The sequence below is a fragment of the Ambystoma mexicanum genome, chromosome 6p, assembly GCF_040938575.1.
Source record: "Ambystoma mexicanum isolate Mex_15411 chromosome 6p, UKY_AmexF1_1, whole genome shotgun sequence".
Lineage (NCBI taxonomy): Eukaryota > Metazoa > Chordata > Amphibia > Caudata > Ambystomatidae > Ambystoma > Ambystoma mexicanum.
Genome location: NC_090935.1, coordinates 482,756,841 through 482,776,996, shown reverse-complemented (window position 1 = coordinate 482,776,996; position 20,156 = coordinate 482,756,841). Strand labels below are relative to the sequence as shown.

At 44.0% G+C, this 20,156-nt stretch overlaps 1 protein-coding gene across 3 annotated transcripts in view; it reads left to right on the top strand.

Annotated features, from left to right (window-relative positions):
* Positions 1-20,156, top strand: part of SLC38A9 (solute carrier family 38 member 9) — a 1,177,634-nt gene that overhangs the window by 1,132,646 nt on the left and 24,832 nt on the right. The gene's annotated exons all lie outside the window — the stretch shown is intronic.

Here is a 20,156-nt window from a genome sequence, read left to right as displayed (position 1 = left end):
CGACGGACGCAGATCTTCTCGCCAGGGAAGGAGGCGCCATCCTCCATCATGACCCAGGATCGTTGAACCTGCAGACCTGGCTCCTGCAGCACTAGAGTTTGGAGGGTACAATATCCTGGCGGACTGCAAGGAGGTACTTGCAAAGGCCATGGCGTCCTCGACTCTCAAGTGCTATGGACACAGATGGAAGAGGTTCTTTGTCTGGTGCCATGCACAGAAGATGAACCCTCTATGGATTACGGCCCCTCAAGTGGCCAAGGCGGGGCTGGCACATGCCTCCATAAAGATCCATCTGGCGGCTATCTCCTGCTACACCAGAACTCTGGGACGATCATCTCTGTGGCCTCATCGCCTGGAAAAGGAATTCATAAAGGGCTGTTCCGATCGTTCCCGCCGGTGAAGGCCATGGCCCCGGCGTGGGAGCTCAACGTGGTGCTGGCCAGACTCATGGGGCCACCATTCGAGCCTCTGCATGCGGCACTGTTGAAGTTCTTGTCATGGAAGATGGCGTTTCTTGTGGCCATCACCTCTGCACGATGAGTGGGAGAAATCCAGGCCCTCTCGTGTAAACCGCCGTACCTGACATTCCATCAGACGAGGGTAGTGCTGAGGACACACCCCTCCTTCATGCCCAAGGTGCCATCGGACATTTCAACAAGCCCTTGATGCTACCTGTTTTCTTTCCGTCGCCTTTGTCTCCGGCTGAGAGGACCTTGCACTCGCTGGATGTGGCTAAAGCGCTGAAGTTCTACGTGGACCGCATGAAGGACCTTCGGAAGACATCACAGCTGATTGTGAATTTTTGACCTGTGAACCAAAGGAAGGCACTCTCGAAGGCTTCCATTTCCAGATGGCTCTCCGGCTGCATCATGCACTGTCACCAGTTGGCAAACCGGCTGTTGCCCGGCTGTCTGAGAGCCCATTCAACCAGAGCAATCGCTACCACAGCGTTCTTGTCTGGTGTGCCCCTGCTGGACATCTGCAGGGCTGCTATGTGGAGGTCGACGCACCCCTTCATGAGATTCTACTGCATCGATCGGGACTCCAGGGAGGAGTCCAGAGTCGGCCAAGCAGTGCTGCGCAACCTGTTTGCCTGAAGGTGGGCCTGGTGAGGAGGTAAGAGATGCTTGATGTTGAGTTGTTGATATGCTTAGTGTTGAGCCTTTGCCACCTCCCGTGGTTGTGCATGTGTGTTCTGCTATGTATTCTTGTATTCATGAGCATGTGAATCCATGCCAGACCCCATGCTGGAGAAGGAACAAGTTACTTCCTGTAACTGTTGTTCTCCAGCATGGGTCTGGCATGGATTCACATGCGAACCCTCCCTCCTACCCCTCTGCGTCTCTTCTTTTGGTGCTACTGCCACTTTACGTGCTACCAAATCTGAAGATGGCTGCCAGAGGGAGGGGCTTGGGTAGGGGGCAGTCATTGGCTGGGCGCAGTATTACCCAGAGACCAGTGATTGGTTACTAGTAGAAAGTTCAGAAACGAAACTGATTTTTTCTTTACCGAGGATTCCCAGCTTGACGACGGGGGAATATTCATGAACATGTGAATCCATGCGAGATCCATGCTGGAGAACAACAGTTACAGGTAAGTAACTTGTTCCTTCTTGATGGTTTTGGATGAACATGGAAGAAACTCTTTTTGAAGAGACATTCATAGATCGGACTTGTCTAGAAATATAGTTGGGGGTGAACAAAGGAAAGGAAAGGAAGAGAAGGGAGGAGGAGAAGTGGCCACAGGAGTAGAGGGAGCAGAGGGAGTAGAAGGAGAGGGTGACAGGATGTCCTGGGTTTTTGTGATGAAAGGAGAAGCCAAGGCCATGCAAAGGCTTGGTGTTGTCAGGTATCCTAGCATAAGCTTTTGAAACTCTTGGCTCCCAGGATCCAAGGGAAACTAAGACTATTTCAGACTCTATCCCACTGGGGAAGGAGTCTGAAAAGAAGTCTAAAGCAGTTTAGCTTTAAAGCTTAAACTGCTTGTTACGTATATGGCCTACTGCTGTGACTTTGAGTCATACTGCCCCAGCCAATGGTACTAGACCTCCTTAGCTTCCCCACTGGAGGCCATAATCACATTTTGTACTTCATGTTTAGTGTTGGGAGTCCTTGTGTTTTGCTCCTCCAAATACCAATCTTACTCCTACGTCCCAGTGTAGAGCGAGAGCCAAGTACCCCCACCTCAAGCATCTCGCCCATGTGTTGGGAACCAGAATGTGAAATACGTGCAGTGCCAGTGAAAATACCAATACCACGGAGAATCCTGGAAGCAATGTTCCCATTGAGAAAACCATACCAGGACGGTATGATGGCCATTTGAATGAAATACCAGAAGTAGTGTGAAAAATGAGCAAAAGAGAAGATTTGTGACGGCACACGAAGTAAGACTGATGCACCCAGAAGAGATGGAGAGACAAGAGAACATATATATTCTATACGCATCAAGAAAGTACCAAAGATAAGTAACATTTCTGGATTGAGATAGAGGTGTTTATGCTACAGAAAAGATGAAGACGTTAAGTCATTTTACACGTGTACAGATGCAAAGAAACGCAAGCAGACAAGGTATTCTTAAGGCTAGCTATGCAGTGAATAGATTGCGGCATGCGCCAATATATATATATATATATATATATATATATATATATATATATATATATATATATATATATATATATTCACTGACAAAATAACGCTTTTAAAGGGACGTTATGGTTAAGTTGCGCTACTAAAAACCTATGGAATTCAATGAAAAAACGTTGTTACAGGGACGTTATGGTTACAGGTAACATTGAAAAACCCCAGAAATTCACAGGTTATGGTAAGCTAAGCAACCATAACTCGCGCTACCACTGTGCACTGCAAGGACTAACACCCATGACATCAAAGATGACATCACAAATGTCTGGCTCCCTCTTTATTTTGTTCAGTGACATATTTACAGCAGGTGATTTTCTTCACTGACAGTCAGGAAATAAAAATTCAAAAGGTACTATATTTGTAGACCTTATCCATCTTATATGTTCTTACACTACTTTCCTTAGGGTTGAGTCACATCATATGATACATATACGTAGGGGAAGAAGCAAGCCTGAAACCCAGCAATCATTTCTGTGCATGAAGATAAGCAGTTAGAGTATGAACACTTTCTGGTAGTACTGCCACTTTTTTGCTTACTTTACTTACCCTGTGTATGCTCATATTTGTATACGTTGTAGTCTCTTTGTTTTGTGTATAGTAGTACAATTATGTAGTAAGAGAGGCATTCTTAGCTACCTATTACATGTTTCACAGTACACAAAACTCTGAAACGAAAGCATTGATCATTTTACTAATCAACATGCAAAGATTTTGATTATTGCACCTGTATGATGCATGCTGTAGACAATGGCTAAGTTTCTACATGAGTGGGTTCATGAACTGGAAAGAACTGTGTAATGCAATGGTGTTTATAGCAATGCATTCGTTAATTAACTATTTATCTCATGATGGCTCTTCCAATGATGTCTGATAGTTTTCTGCCACCATTACAATGACAATCCCTTGTGGAGGCTTTGAATGAAAACTATATACTCATGTGATGTCCTCAGTCACGTCATCAATGACATTTGTGATGTCATCTTTGATGTCATGGGTGTTAGTCCTTGCAGTGCACAGTGGTAGCGTGAGTTATGGTTGCTTAGCTTACCATAACCTGCACATTTCTGGGGGTTTTCGGTTTTACCTGTAACCATAACATTCCTGTAACAACCTTTTCCATTGAATTGCATAGTTTTTAGTAGCGTAACTTAACCATAACGCCCCTTTAACAATGTTTTTTGTTAGTGAATTTCATAGGTTTTTAGTAGGGCACTGTAACCATAACGTCCCATGATCATAGTTTTTTCAGTAAAGGTCATAAGGTTTTAGTAGCGCAACTTACCCATAACGTCTCTTTAATAATGTTGTTTTCACTGAATTCCATATGTTTTCAACAGGATACTCTTAATTTGTATAGATGTACTGTACAGCTTAGTGAAGCCGGTGGCTCTATACTAATAGCCAAAGTGGTTGCAAACAATGCGTCTGTTCGCGGACATCGGGTAGGCTCCAAGCTGACGAGAAAGGGAGGGGTGGTCGTACAAAGTGATACCTTGCAACAAAGACAAGAAACATATACAAACAGCAACAAGTGCGGGAATGGGAAGGGAAAATGCAGTAGCTGCACAAAGTCTGTACTGCTGAAACAGACAGCGCAAAGTCATAGGTCATGCAGCATAATGGAATGCACCAACAAGAGAAGTAACATTTGCGTTTAACAGTCTTACCACACACCTGATTCACATTGCAGCAAAGGACGAAGAGGCAGAGTTAGGGACACCAACTACTGAGAGCAGAACATCACTGCAACGTGGTAAGTACACTTAAGTTTGTTATAATTGCACAAGTCCTGTAGTGTACAATAGTAGGAAAGCATGATGTTTTCTGTTTGTGCGCAGCAAAGCCAAGCACCCTAGAGTGGCTGGAGGAGAATTTTCTGCATGAAGAAATGAGTGAGCACGATAAACCTATTGCTACCTGCCACAGTGTGAAAAGGGAAAGAGGTTCTGCAAGGGAAAGCACCCTAGAATGGCTGGAGGAGACTTTTCCGCATGACGAAATGAGTGACCATAGTAACCCCATAGGTAGGGAATGCACAGTGAAAAGTAACACAACTACAATATATTGCTTCATGTATGCTAAACACATTTGATATTCTTTAACCGTACATACAGGCATATAAAGGAGTACACCAGAAACGGCACCTTTTCCACAGCAACATACTGCCAGAGAAACTGAAGGAAACGCTGTAAATGTAATACCAGTCCGCCTGGACGCCAAAATGGATGAATTGATGAACAATTTTGCAATCTTAACATTTATTGTAGAATAACATATTATGGAGACAATAAGATACCACTGCGCCACCTGCACATGGCCCCCTTCCCCAGGCCACATCCCTGCAGATTGCGTGTCATGAGAGACGCTTTGATGAGACCTCAATCCCTTCTTCCCCTCACCACCAACTTGTAGAAATGCCGAAATACCAAGGTATATGTATCTGTTTCTGCCCCCCCCCCCATTTCCCTTTCCAAATAGTGGCTATGAATCTGTGCTAGTAAAGGTTGAGATGTAAATTGTTATTCATTCTGCATATGCCTTTTCCTTTGTTTTAAGAAGCCCATTGTAACTGTGAAGGGCACAGCACTGGTGGGGATGATCGCACATGAGGGAAATGGGGGAGTCGTACGTCTGCCGCACCTGGCTGCCCTATGCGCAATCACAATGGAAGCATCCATAGGATGCCACTACGGCCCGCATGTTTACATGCACAGTACTGCCTTTAAGTAGTTGTAGGACCGTATGTTTATCGCTCGCACAACTTCGCACATGCATATCACTTCCTGTGACCCCTGGTAACACCGCACCTGGCCAAGATATGCAAAGAAACCTGTGATGTAATTTTAGTAGGTGGAAGCGTTCAGCCACGTCCTGCGAGTACCTTTGCACGCGGACATTGCACCTACTATACCGTGCACACACTGAGTTTACTTAAAAATGGTCCGTGCACGTGTGCCGTACATTTAAGTCGTCTGGGGATGGCAAGGGTATCTGTAGCAGACCTATGCATGTGGCCACAAAGTATTCTGGCCAATATGTGTCCCACAGACAGCCATCCAAATGGAGAGCAATGGCGACGTCACCATGGGAACGGAAGCACGCTGCGCGTGGGCCCTTATTTGGCGGACACAATCCGGACCTGTGCACAGCGAAAAAAGGACTATTGTCTGCAATGTGTTGAGTGTTACAGTGAGATTGCACACTTACTGAGGTCCTACACTCTCCCCTCTGCATGTAGATGGTGTAGGGAAAGATTTAGGCCCACTTGCACATGGTCCACAACAGTCCTATAAAAGGGCACACCCCACAACTGTGCTGCAAATCGGTGTTTGGCTTTCCAGAGAAGACCAACTGTGCACATTGATTCGTGCAGATATTGCTTTCTGACCAATTCTGTGCCTGGAAAGTGCCTCTCCAAGTAATGGCCACCAGGGCTTCTGCTACTACCCCTGACTCAGGAGCACCCACACCTTCACCACCACTTCCTTCTGCAGCACCTGACCAAGGGAACAGGCGTATTAATGTAGATGGACATGAAAAAGGAATCAAGGATAAAGTAGAGGGAATCTCCATTGCCTACAGCCAGTGTGAGTCATGGGCATGGAAACTATTTACGACCTTTGGAGATGTGCCCAAATCTTGTGAAAACCAGGTAAAATGCAGTGAGTGTGCGAAAAACTAGCTTGTACAGCTATGGCACCAACTCCATGCGGCAGCACCTTATATCCAACCACAAAGCAGCTGTTTGGAGGGTTGTCCCCTTCCAAGAATGCAGTGGGTTACTTTCCTCTTAAGTATCCTCCACATCGGCTCCTGCCACCACTAGGGACACTCCAGTGGCCAGCGCGTTCCGCAACCAGCCTTGCAGGCCATACGCACCACTAAAGACCCGTACCTTTCAAAGGTCACTGTCTTGTACATGTACTGCAACATAGTACTGTGCAGGGGGGACCATTTCAAAATGCTCTTGAGGCTTTGGTCCGGAAGCAGGACAAAGAGTGCCCTCTACCAAAGTGAGGTCAATGCAACATCTTGTCTTCTCTACATGCAATTTCGTATCCCTGTGGTTGGTTCCCTTTGCCAAACCTCCCTCCCATTCCTGTCCTTCTGTGGCGTATCGTACAACAGGACAAAATGCAACACAACCACAAGGGGGAGGGAGTGGGGACAAAAAGGCTCTTTTCAGAGCCACCTTGCACTGTTCAAAAATAGAGTTTGAATGAAAGCATGCAGGCGGTGGCACAGCCTATGTACGCCGCGTACACAGTTGGTAACACTGGACGGCGGGACACCGTCAAAAACATTGTACACATTCTAAAAATGAAGTGGTGGCTCTGAAAAGAGCCTGTTTGTTCTGTTTGTGTTTTCAATGTTTGAAGTGATGAACACCCAAAGGGAAAATGCTTGCTAAAGTTGTAGGAAGCGCTGCACTGCATTGTGGATATTGCATAGAAACAACTCATTGCCAGCATCAGTCAGATGAACTTCCATCTGAACGAAAAATGTTGCTACTACGAAATATAATGTTTTCATTGTGGAAGGAGGACAAGCCAACATCTCGCAAAAAAGTGCAAACAGCCTTGTTCACATTTTCTCCATTTGTAGCCCATACGAGGAAGGATGCAGCCACATCTGTCTCTGGGCAATGCGAGAAAAAGTGATGTGCGACGTTGGAAACATGTCCATGAGTTGCCGTAATGTCTCCATCGCAAACTGCAGTGAAATGCTGCTAACATGTCCTAAACAGTTCCCTCCACAATGAAAAATAATAATGTCTGGATGAGCGAGCGTCACCAAACTGGCACAAGGAGGACCCACATGGAGCCACGTCATCCCACGTATTCCATACCTGTGTGCATTGACATTATGGAACCCAAGGCGTGCTGCCAGTGCACAGCATTCTGCGTAAACTTGTACCCAATGTATCCAGGAGTCACCCAAAACCATATAGTCCACCTACCGAACGACACAACCGTACCCGTAGTCATCTGCACTCCTATTTGCAAGCACACGTTCTGGCACAATCTGTTGCTACACACCACACCCACAAAATCGTATTGACCAATCCCAAATCCTGCACAGTCCCATTTCCATTGCAGCCACCCTGAAAAGACCCGGATGTAGCATGTGCACACCTCCAAATGCTGCTGCTTTCGCGAACACATTGTCCTGTGTGGGGGTGGAGGTGGCTGTGCAAACATTTGAGGCATGATAGAGAATGGGCGCTTTGTTGGTAGTTGTGAAAAGTGTTTGCTTTTCTTTTGTAAAGCGACGTGTAAAGAAAAACCTTTTTATGTGGTAGTTGTTGGGGATTTCTGTCTGTTTTTCCTCCTTAAATTATTACACAAGTGTCTGCAACGTAAATTATACATTGTAGAACAGAAGATTAATTTTAATAGGTGGAAAAAATGTCAACTCCACTGACAAACGTCACACTGGAAGCACTAAGCTTCTCATGCACACAGAGGAACATCCTACCATGGAACAGAAAAGCACACATACACCTGATTCGATAATCCGTAGTCCCATTTCCTTGGCATGCATATTAGGAAGGACAGCATGTGTGCTTTCCCCAACTACTGTGAGGGCCGCGTCCCACTACAGCACGGCCAGTCCTCCTTCCCCTTCCAGAAGTCTTTTCCCAGCACTCCCTCATTGGCTACTGTTACACGGTCACATACCCATCCACCAATTACATCCAAGAATTCTGCATCTAACTATCACCTCTGTTAAACAGTCCATACCAACCATTAGACACAGAGAGGTAAAGTGTCCTGTAAATTAAAAGCACCTGCACGGGAAAATACTGTAAATCGATCTAAGAGTTCTGCATCCACATACATTGGCATCCCTATTCATCACCACGCCTTGTAGGTTTTACTACTTTTGTACGTGACATGTGCAACTGTGTTATACGTTTGTAGCAACATGGTACCTGGCACTGAATATCCATATCGTACTCGACATTCATACTGTTATTTCTCCCATCACCTACCATTAAATGGCTCCTACAGTGGTAGGTGGTTGCAAACTTGGCATTAGCCCATAGCAGCCATTGTGTTATGCAAACGGCTACTATGTTCTTTTGGTCTTTCATTTTTACAATGCTTTCCCCCATTAATGCACCTCTTATCAAATATGAAAAAATCGCACACAAAAGGATCAGGCATCGTAACCCAACCAAAGTAAGCCAAGTGCATACATTGCATGCATGACAACAGTTTCCTGCCACTTACCTTTCACACTTCATAGATTACAACATTACTTAAAAAAGAAAAAGATGTATCTGTGCATTGCAGAAGTAACATTCATAAATGCGCATAAGGAAATTAAAGACCGGACACAATGGCTCCAATCATGTAGCAAGCAGATGTATGCAGAGAAGTACATGCAAATGCACACACAAAAACAGTCTGCTATGCACTGTGTACATCTTTCTACATTTTTTGTCATTCTACCAAAATGCACAGTTACTCCATTTTGAAAGCAAATACTCCATCACTAATACACACACGTGTTCAATAAGACGTCATACAGTACACTCCCAAATAATCCACCTACTGCCTTCACAAACATGCTTATGCGCCTAAGTCCCCAGTCATATCGTAAGCCATCCATTTATACACACACACTTGCTCTTCCTGCCAAGCCATCCCCCTCCCTAGAGTTTTAAAGAATGTATTGTACAAATGTAAGAACATTGCCATTAGCCACCATATTTTCTTACCATTTTCTTATGCAGTTGCAGTACCCACCTGTCTCCGGAAAGCCACTGCCGTGGGCAATTCAAAATACAACCTGCAATAAAGCTACTTTCATCAAGTAGCAAAGTAAGTACAATACCATCATACTGTTGTATGTCTTACTAGAAGAGTGCACTATTGTTGTATTGTAGCATATAGATTTGCGGCAATCCACCAGTATGTACCTCATTGTTCCTCATGGCGCTCAGTGTTTGTCGCCACCATTAGACTAATCTCCACATAGTAACACAGTGTCCCTAACTGAAAGTTAGAGGCCATTACGCAGTGACACACTTCCATTTATATGCCTACCCTCCTATTGATGCACATTGCACACATATACATTTGAAAATCTGCACACCCACACTTCCCTTTCTTTGCCAACAGCTACTACACAATGCCTACCAAACCGCAACTCCATAGAAAGCTACGCAGAAATAGAGCCACACAACCTAAAAACATAGAGAGTAGCCATCCACTGCACGCAGAACTTCTACAGAAAGTTGAAAGAGAAAAGCTAGTCCAGGATAACGGATGCATCTACCAGTAAAGACAGTGTAGTTCATCTGTCAAAATGTGAGAATGAAAACAAAAGCACTGAAACTAGTGCAACGCGCACTACTGCTAACCGAGCACGTACAAATGGTAATGATAACCACAAGCAAGCATTCCCAAAAAGTACTTTTACAAAAATATTTCCACCACAGAGTCCTTCAGAACATTATACATAGAGGGCAGAAATCACGTTCAACCCTCAAAACCTACCGCAGAAAAGTCATCCTGGAAGCTCTTGTAAACAATGCAATGATCGTGAAACGGAAATTGTTTATAGTTATTTTGAACAGAATGAACCCACTAACAAGATTAATTGATAAATTGCAAGCACTACTTCTCAACAAACGCAGCATAGACACCTTCGGCCACATCTGTACAGGTGAGTGGAGGCGCACTACCAACACAGCGTCATACATCAATTAAGAATCATACAAACAAGAACAAACAAACCAAATTGCCTTACATCGGAGTGGACGCGCGTATGAAAAGGATACACAATACCATAATGGAAGAAGAAACACTGCTTTCAGAAATATCCCCATCAAACATAGATGGCACTCACCATTCCACCAAACCAACACGCCTCACTTACAAATGGCCTTGCACATCAATGTGTAATGTTTACCAATGCCTATTCAAATCTTTGCAGCAATTCCTCAATCAGTATACCAAAGGCAACGAGAAAATAAAAATAAAAATACTTCAAACTATGGACTCCTGTCCAGTGCGCAACTACACAGGAATAAGAGGACATTCCTTAGCCTGTATTTCTGGACATGCTTACAAAAGCACCTTCCACCGTATCAAAATGTTAGCAACCCAACATTCAACAGTCAAAAATGTAGTATAATATTCAAAAAGTCCAGCTTTAGCAGTGCAACATTTAAATGATATTCTGCTACATGGTACAGCCAAACAAGTGCTTGAAGAAATGGAGCAGAGCCAAAGAAAATATTGTGGAACTGTAGAGCACTTACAAACTCCAGCCTTTTCAGACAACAGTACTGACAACAGTGCAGCCATCAACTTGTTATATCACACATACAGAAAAGAAATACAAAAGTTCAAAATTAAATCTGCTGAAATGCCAAACCAAGTAGGTGTGGGTTGTCGTAGAACATTCTATAAAAAGAGAACCAAAATTGTCGATATAATGCAGAAAATAGAAGGCAATGAGGAATCCCAATGGTTTCAATGAGCTATATACCTTCTAGCTGAAAACAAATACGAAATTACAACCACCTCCATACTGTGCACATACTGCACTGCAAAACTTGACAATAACCAAAGGCCTTCACGGGCAATCAGCAATAATTTGGAAGTATTTCCACCACCGAACGCACTGCAGCACTTTAATTTGTATGAGAGCATTATCATCCAAACATTGCACCCATTTCAAGCAATAATATGACTGAAAACTGCTAAATTGCCTCCCATCGAATTACTGAGAGGTATTTGTGGGAAAGTAGTTTATTTACCATTATATCTCAAAGAAAATGTAGACACTCTAACAGTGCAAAGGCCAATACAAGAATCTTTGATTATCCTAGTAAATGGTGTACCTACAAATGAATTTGCCAGCAACTAGTGGACTTAAGCAAAGTTAGGGAAGCCTTACAATACCTTAAAGAAAACAATGAATATTACAAGGAAATAAACATTTAAGAAAACCTGAGAGAAACAACTGAAATAATTCAGGACTCCTCAACAACTGGCCAATTTGAACGTCTAGATCCTAGAGCTGCCTCCAATATTTTAGACCACTATACAGTTCACCCACTGCGCTACAAAGACACCATAGACGATGCACTACGAACATATCAATTGAGGCAAGCCAAAGGAGCGCCAATTAGTATATGGGAAAAAAGTGTAGAAGCACAAGCCTTTCCTCTACTCTTCCCGAAAAGAAAAGGTGGAAGACATGATGAAAGATGTACACAAACAACAGCATCAGAATACCGCTGTTTACAAATGTATTCTGAAGACCCTAGATTTAGACCGAACGTGGAGTACATATTCCACCTCCTCTTTGAAAGTGAACTGGCAACACTATGCTATGGAGTTGCCCACACATTGAAAACAGGTTCCCATTTCAAAAACATGTCTGCTACACAGCTACTTCAAAAGGTGCAAGAGAAGGACGAAGTTTTACAGTCAAGTATTACAAATCTCTTGGCAAACATGTGTGGTAGGAAAGAATAATGGTTCCGACCGCATGCAGATGTATGGTGCATGCTACGTAACCTTGGGCCACCCACATGGTTTGTCACTTTATGTTGTGCAGAGTTTGTTTTGTTTGTTTGTTTGTTTGTTTGTTTGTTTAATATTGCACGCCAAACCCTTGGGTAGCTGGGCGCAGTAGGACAAGATGATTTTAAGTTTAGTTACAGAGAATGTAAGATACATATACATACATACATATATACATACATCCATATATACATGTAGTATATAGTTAATGCCACCCGGGTTACAGTTGAGTGCTAGGGCATTAGCTCGTGCATACAATAGTACATGTTACAAATTAATGGGTAAGGTCAAGGCAAATAAAGTGAATGGTAGTAGTGCATAGTACAGACAGAGACAGAGTCAAGTTATAGGTCATTTGTTTGTAGCCATTTCAGTACATTGTGTCTAAATTTAGGGTATGGTTGTTCCATTCAGAGGTCGATAGGGAGCGCGTTCCAAAATTGAGCCGCTTTAACTGGGAAGCTGGTGCCCCCGGCTGTAGTCCGTTTAAATCTAGGGGTCTCTAAGGTGTGGGCATTGGCAGCTCTCGTCGGGCGGGTAGTGGTTCTCCTGTTTATCCTTTTGGCCAATTATGATGGTGCTAACTTGTTCAGGCATTTGGAGGTAAGTGAGACTGTTTTCAAGAGGATTCTGTCAGTTAGAGATATGTTCTCTAAGGGGGATATTCAGTGCTGCTCTTGGTGCATTATTTTGCAATCTTTGCATTTTATCCGTAACATATTTGTTGGCGCCTGAGTACAGGGCATTACAAATGTCTAATTTAGACATTATGAGGGCATTGGCTACAGTAATACAGCTCGAAGTAGAACGGAAAGGTCTACAGGCACGGATAAGCTTACAGGTGTAGGCTGTAGTAGAAGCAAGTGAGTTCACTTGTTTCTTAAATGTAAGTGTAGAGTCAAGATAAATGCCTATTGTCTTGACAGCAGGCATCACCTTGATAGAGTTGTTGTCAATGTTAAAGGAGGTGTAGCTAGGATTAAGTTTCTTAATGTTGGTTTCAGAGCCTAGGATCAGTATCTCAGTTTTGTCGTCATTCAGGCAGAGGCCATGGGATGGCATCCATGCCTGAATGAGGAGGTATATCCTGTTTACTAAAGCCGTGCCGTCAGTGAAGTTGCCAGAAAGGGGGATACGGATCTGGGTGTCATCTGCGTAATTTGTGTAGGTGGCATCCAGTCTGTCCAACTTATCAAACAACGGCTTAGTAAAGATGTTATACATAGTGGGTGAGACACAGGATCCTTGTGGTACTCCGCACAATATTTGAATCGGGTCAGCGGAGGCTGAAGGGGAGTAGACTCTCATTGTACGGTTTGCCAGGAAGGATTGGACCCAGGCTATGGCCTCTCCTGAGCCGCCGACCTGAGGTGGTTGCATAATACTGCGTGGTCCACTAGGTCAAAGGCTGCAGAGAGCTCCAGGAGAAGTAGCATAGCCGTTTTCCCATTGTTCTTCAGTTCATCAATTTGAGTCTCGAGGTCTAGCAAGGATGTTTCAGTGCCATGAAGAGGGCGGAAGCTGGATTGTCGTGATCCTAATAATTGATTAGCTTCTAAGTATTCCTGTATTTGAATATAGGCTACTCTGTCGATAATTGTAAGAAGAAAGGGCACTGTGGTGATAGGTCTATAGTTGGTAGGGATGGTGGGGTCTAGATTCTGTTTTTTAAGCAGGGGGTGGACATAGGATTCTTTAAGATTGTTAGGCACTGAATTCGTTTTGAAGGAGACGTTGATGAGCTTAGATATGAATGGTGCTAGGTCTCCAGCTGCATCCTTTATGATTTGGGCTGGGCAACTGTCGCCCTTACAGTTTGAAGGTTTTAAGGAAAATATGATTTTCTCTGTTTCAAGGATAGAAATTTCTTTAAAACTGAAGGGTAGTGTCATATTGTTCCCCGTATGTTGGGGGGGTTTGCTGCTCGATGGGGTCAGTGAGGCCTTTTTATTGGCTATTTTGAGTTGAAGTGTTGTGATTTTATTCGAGAGGGCGTTTTGCATTGCAGTGCACCATGGTTTGTGCTTTGGGACATTGTCTGCCGGAAGAATAGGGGATTCCATTTCACGGAAGATGGTGAAAAGTTCCTTAGTGTTAGACTTAGCCTTCGCAATTCTCTCGTTGAATATATTCATTTTTGTGTTAATTATTATTCTTTTTTTAATATTTGGAATGGCCCATTAGTTTAGCCTTGTTATCGTTAGTGGGGGAGTGAAGCCAGATTGATTGTAGCTTTCTTTTTTGTAATCTTAATTCTTTAAATTGAGGTGTGAACCAGGCATTGAGATGGGATTTCTGTCTACTTTTGCACAGTTTGATAGGAGCAACAGTGTCCAAAGCCTTAGTCATGGCATTGTTGAAGATCTCCATTAGTAGTTTGGGGTCTGGGTTAATGTCTAAATTGTTGATAGGTGGGAGGAGGTAAGGGAGTAGTTTTTCAGCAGTAATATCCTTTTTACATCTGGTAGGAAGTGGAGGTGCCAAGTCAATCATTTTAGGGCTGAGGAGATCTAGCGTAGCGGAGAAGGTGATTAGATAGTGGTCGGTCCATGATTGCGGGATAGTATCGGTAATGGTAATGTTACAGTTCGAATCAGCCACCCAAGCAAGGGTCCTACCTTTTAATATGAGTAGGGGAAAGAACTTTTTGTGGAAGTCCATGGTCTTTTAGCAGAGCTGCTATTGATTGGGAGTGTTTACCAGTGTCATTAAAGCCAAGGTTAAAGTCTCCCAATAGTAATGTTTGTGAATGGTCTTTTGAATTATTGGCTATAAGGGTAGTTAGCTGCGAGTACTTCACATGAGGAGCAAGGAGGCGAGGAGGTGGTTCTGATAGGTTGTTTTAAGGTGATGTGCTTACGAGATTTACAAAGATTCCTATATGCCTGTCTCACCTTTCTAATTAATTCGTTACAAGTTGCCTGCTGGTGGTTGTTGGCCCTTATTTTACGAATTTCCCTCCTCATAGATCTTTTTTCTTCAACTGCTTCGGAACTAAAGACATGAGTATGGGCCCCATCACGAGTCTGGCGGTAACCCTTATATGCGTCGGTAGCACTATTACCGCCGCATTTAAGGGTCCACCAGATCATGGCTTTGGCGGATTTCCCCCCAGCTCTGAGCTGGGAGGAAATCCACGGCAAAATTGCCGATTTTCGGCGCTATTATCGCCGGCGTGAAATCCGCCGGCGGTAATAGCATGAATTTTCCCCATTGGGCCCAATGGGGAATGAGGAATTCCCGAATTGGGCCCAATGGGGAATGGGAAATAACCCTTCCGCCAAACCCGTGATCCGGCGCTAATAGCGCCGGGGGTTTGGCGGTAGGGCTATTAGCGCCAACTCGTGATGAGGCCCTATGTCTAGACACCGGCTTACATCTACTCCCCTGACCAGCCCCAATGTCCGTCACTATTCCCTCTCCTGGTGTTTTTTTTAACATTTATTTTTTACATGCGCAAAAAGATTGCAATTTGCCTGTAGTTGTTGCATCAGGCGTATATAATCTGCTGCGCCATCTAACTTGTCATACTGTTCTGAGATATGAAATATCAGATTAGCATCTGAAATGTGGTCCTGATCTTTTTTTCAGCATCGATAATATATGGTAGGCAATATTTTACTTCTATTTACATTAGGCACTACCGTCCAAATAAACAGAATCATAGAGTGGTCGGACCAGCTAACTTGTTCAATAACAACGTTATTCAAACTGAATCCTCTAGATATTATGGGATCCAAACAATGTCCATTAACATGAGTGGGTAAGTCCGAAAGAAGACTAAAATTGTGTGAGTCCAAGATACCTGTGAGATTTAAACAGTCAGCATTTTCTGGCTCATTGCACTAGATGTTGAGGTCTCCCATAACAGCAATAGTTGGCTGTTTGCTCGCCTCCACCCCCATATATATATTCATAGCATACAATCATTTTAAAAGACTTGTTTGATGAGAGTTGAAAAGAGCAGGCTAATACCTGTGAAATGTCATCCCATTTCAGGGTACAGGTTTTTTGCAAATTAATGCTATCTCTGTAAATAATAGCAAACTGCCTCCCCTCTTCCCCTCTCTATTACACCATTTAATATGATAATTAATAGGTGTCAGTATATGAAAATGTGACTGACATGTATCCGTGAACTAGGTTTCTGTAATCATCATAAGGTCAATGTCATGTGTTATAGAAACAGCATTTTTTATGGCTGATCTGGCATCAATAAGTGCTAGCTTAAAGCACTGGTCAGCTGATGTCGCAGTGGATTGGACACCGGCCGCCGGTCTCTGCACAATCCTCGCCTCTCTGATTATTTTCAGAGTGCAAAGAGACAGAGAACCCGGCTAGTGTCCTTAACTATAAGCAGAGCCTCTCGTGAATAAAAATAACACCTACTGTAGATTGGAATCAATACCAATAGAAATATAAAATAGCTAGCCCACCTTTTCGTGCTAAGGGTTCGAAACCAGACCGCCACAGACTGGCTTGACACAGTCGAGTCGGCGCTATCGCGCCCGTTTGATGAAAAATAGCTGGGGAAAGTACAGTTTTCCCTGGGAGACGTAGTGCGGAAGTGGCGTCTTTACTCGAGGCACAGTCTGAATCGCACAACATTCCCGCTCACTATTTAAAGGCTTTTAGCGAATTCCTAACAAATTTAACAACAATAGCACACTTTGTGCTCTAATTACAACATAAAATGAATCACACTAGTAAAACAGGTAATGTATTATTTAAAAGCGCAAAGTGTTCTAAAATCAATGTAACACTGCTTACCTCCTCTGGCCCCTCAAGGTGCCCCTAGTAGGAGCCATCCAGCACTGCCTGCGTTGTAAGATAATCCCCCAGCCCCTGCCTCCTCGACCAGTGCCTCATTAGGTTCCTTCCACCCACTGTTAATACAAGCTGTGAAACTATTTGACCTTGTCCCAGAGGAACAGAAAAAAGGTTTCCTGTTCCAGAGGCGTGAAGCCTCCAGAAACTCAGTGGTGGCTATGCATGTGCTCAATGGTTTATTGGTCATGAGGAACCCTTTTTCAGCCCACTAAAGGATTGTCTGGAAAAGAAATATAAAGTTCCAGACACCGCGCCCAACTGTCTTCGCATTCAGCCATCTAGAGACTCTGTGGTCTCAGCTACAGCAAGGAAGAGATCCGCTAACCCGTTCTCACCATCTAGGGTTTCCCCTGACAAGGAGGGAAAGCAGCTGGATGCTTTTGGGAAACGGGTAATTGCCACGGCTACTACTACCATCAAGACTTCAAATGCCTGGGCCATTCTTTCATTGTACGACTGGGAATTGTGGTACTTTGATTTCCTACCTAACAACAAGAGGAATGAGGCTTTGGCCTGGCTAAATGAGGGGTGAAGCAGCATCTGATCACGCCATCACTGTGGCCTTGGATATTGCGGACACAGAATTCCGCCAGATGGGAAATGGGGCCGTTATGAGGCCTCAGGGGTAGTGGTGGTGACCACTTTCCACCCTAATGTGCAGTCTAAGGTCGACATGCCATTTGACAGCGTCAACCTCTTTGGTAGAAAGGTTGACAAGACCCTTCAGGCTTCTGGGCTTCTACCGGCAGGTGCCTCTTCCCTGGCATGCTTTTCTTCCACCTTGTTAGTGGTGGGTGGGTTCTTAGACCTAGAGTTGGGATCCTTACCCCTCCGGCGCTCCTGGGCTGGGCAGCATTGCATGGGCTCTCCGACTCTACCACAAACGTCCTGTAGTCCTACCTCCAGGCAGCGTTGATTCTGTGCGATTTCGTCTGCTTTCGATGTCTCTTCTCCAGCTGATTGGCTTTGTTTCAGCTCTTTGCAGGTAGGGGGGACATTTTCTATATATGATGTCTTTAGGTGAGACATTGTCCCATTGATGTCAGGTTGCAGTTTAAAGAAGGGGTCAGCATCCGCGCCAACCATGTGTACAGAACCTCATTAAGTCAGTATTTCTCTATATTCTCATATGTTCTGAGAACACTGGGGTCATTGGGTTTAAGGGAGATCTTACAATCTTACTAGATTGTCAATCCTTGTCCGCTAAGGGGGAGTCACTCCCAGTGAGATCCCGCTTGCCTAAACCCCTATGAATGGTTTTGTGTAGCAGGCTCAACTCCCTAGTATCACAGGAGAGGACTCCCCCTTGGGAAGAATTGACGAATTCCCTGGATTCGTCACAAACCACAAGCAAATTTGCTCTGCTATTGGTAAATGCATTAGAATAGCTGTTTGCTACTTCTTACCAAAGCTATGTAACATGATAACTGACAGCATATCCTGGATGTGTATATTTGCTGTAATGTTACACATGGTTTGTATACAGTTAGTCAAAAAGGCAAGTATAAACAGTGGGGGTTTACATTTAATCAAGTCAGTAAGTTATCGTTAAGTTAAGGATTATTTACAGGTGGTCAAATTAATAAATTAGACAATGATTGTTTACCTTTAGTAAAGGGTGACGGTATAAACAGTGCTAACAAGAACCTTAACAGTCTTGCCTTTTATATGACCTGATATTTAAATATAAAACAATATACAAAATGTTGCATTTTGTTTACATATTTGGTTTACAATGTTCCTTCATAAAAAAAACAACTGGTAAGGGCTTCCTGCCTTTTTCTTTTTCATACAGTGATCTGTTAAGCAAAATGTTGACCCTTGGAACACATTTATCCAGGACTTGTATTTAGGCCATTCATCATTTTTTGTATATTTTCTGAACACTCGATGCTTAAAATAAAACGCCAAGTTAGAACGATTGCTTTGATTCTTTTGTCTAAAAGTACATGTTTAGACTAACAGTAGACCAATCACAAAGGCCTTAAAAAGAGAACAGTATACTAGGCCAGCAGCTATGAACCATATTAAAAAGGCTCTATTCAGATAAACGCCTGTACTGTAAAAAGGTGTAATAAAGAAAAAGCAAGCAGTGCTGTGACTGCACTGTGGATGCACTTTAAAAACTGGTCACCTGTGTGTGTTTTTTCTAAATTTAGACTGACAGAACAGGCACAAAGCATCTGCCGTAAAATAGTGAACAGTATACTATGCTTTGATATCAGGCCTGCAGCTATGAATAATATTAACAGGCCACATTCAGACGAAAGAAACCTCTGCACTTACAAAAAAGTGTAATGTAGAGAAAGTAGCACAGTGACTGCATTTTAGATGCACTTTAAAGGTGGACACTTGTGTGTACCTGCATTCAAGGACCACATTGACACATTTGCTCCTACCCTGGCTGGCTTCTTCAAGCACTCCTTCACCACTGGAGCCTTCACTTCCTCCCTGAAGCACTCTCTTGTGCACCCCCTTCTCAGGAAACCCACAGCCGACCCCTCCTGCCCGGCTAACTATCGCCCGATCTCCATCACTCCTTTCCTGGGCAAACTCCTGGAAAAGCTGGCCATCTCCCAGCTTAATCTTCATATTGAATCTGTTGGTTGTCTCCATGACCATCAGTCTGGCTTCAGAGCAGCCAGAAGCACGGACACTGCTCTCCTGAACAACAGTGAAGACCTACTCTCCAACCTTAACTCCAACCTCCCCTCTGTACTCATTTTACACGATCTCTCTTCTGCCTTTGACACGTTCAACTAGGCCATTCTGCTCAACCGGCTCTGTGATAACCTGGGTATCACCGATCAGGCACTGGCCTGGCTGACCCCTTTCCTCTCAGATCGACCCTCCAACTTGGGTCCTTCCTCTCCTCTATCTCACTCTCTACCTGTGGTGTTCCCCAGGGGGCTAACCTTTCTCTATGGCTGTTCAACCAATGGCACCTGTTGCCCACCACATTGCCGCACTCTGCTCCAACCTTCAGTGCTATGCGGATGACATTCAGCTCGTTTTCAGGCTCCCTTCTGCCTCCTCTTCTCCTTCTCTCATCTGACTGTCTGTCTGCCATCCAGGAGTGGTGTGCCACCAACGATCTCTGCCTTAATGCCAGTAAAACGGAGATCCTCCTCATCAG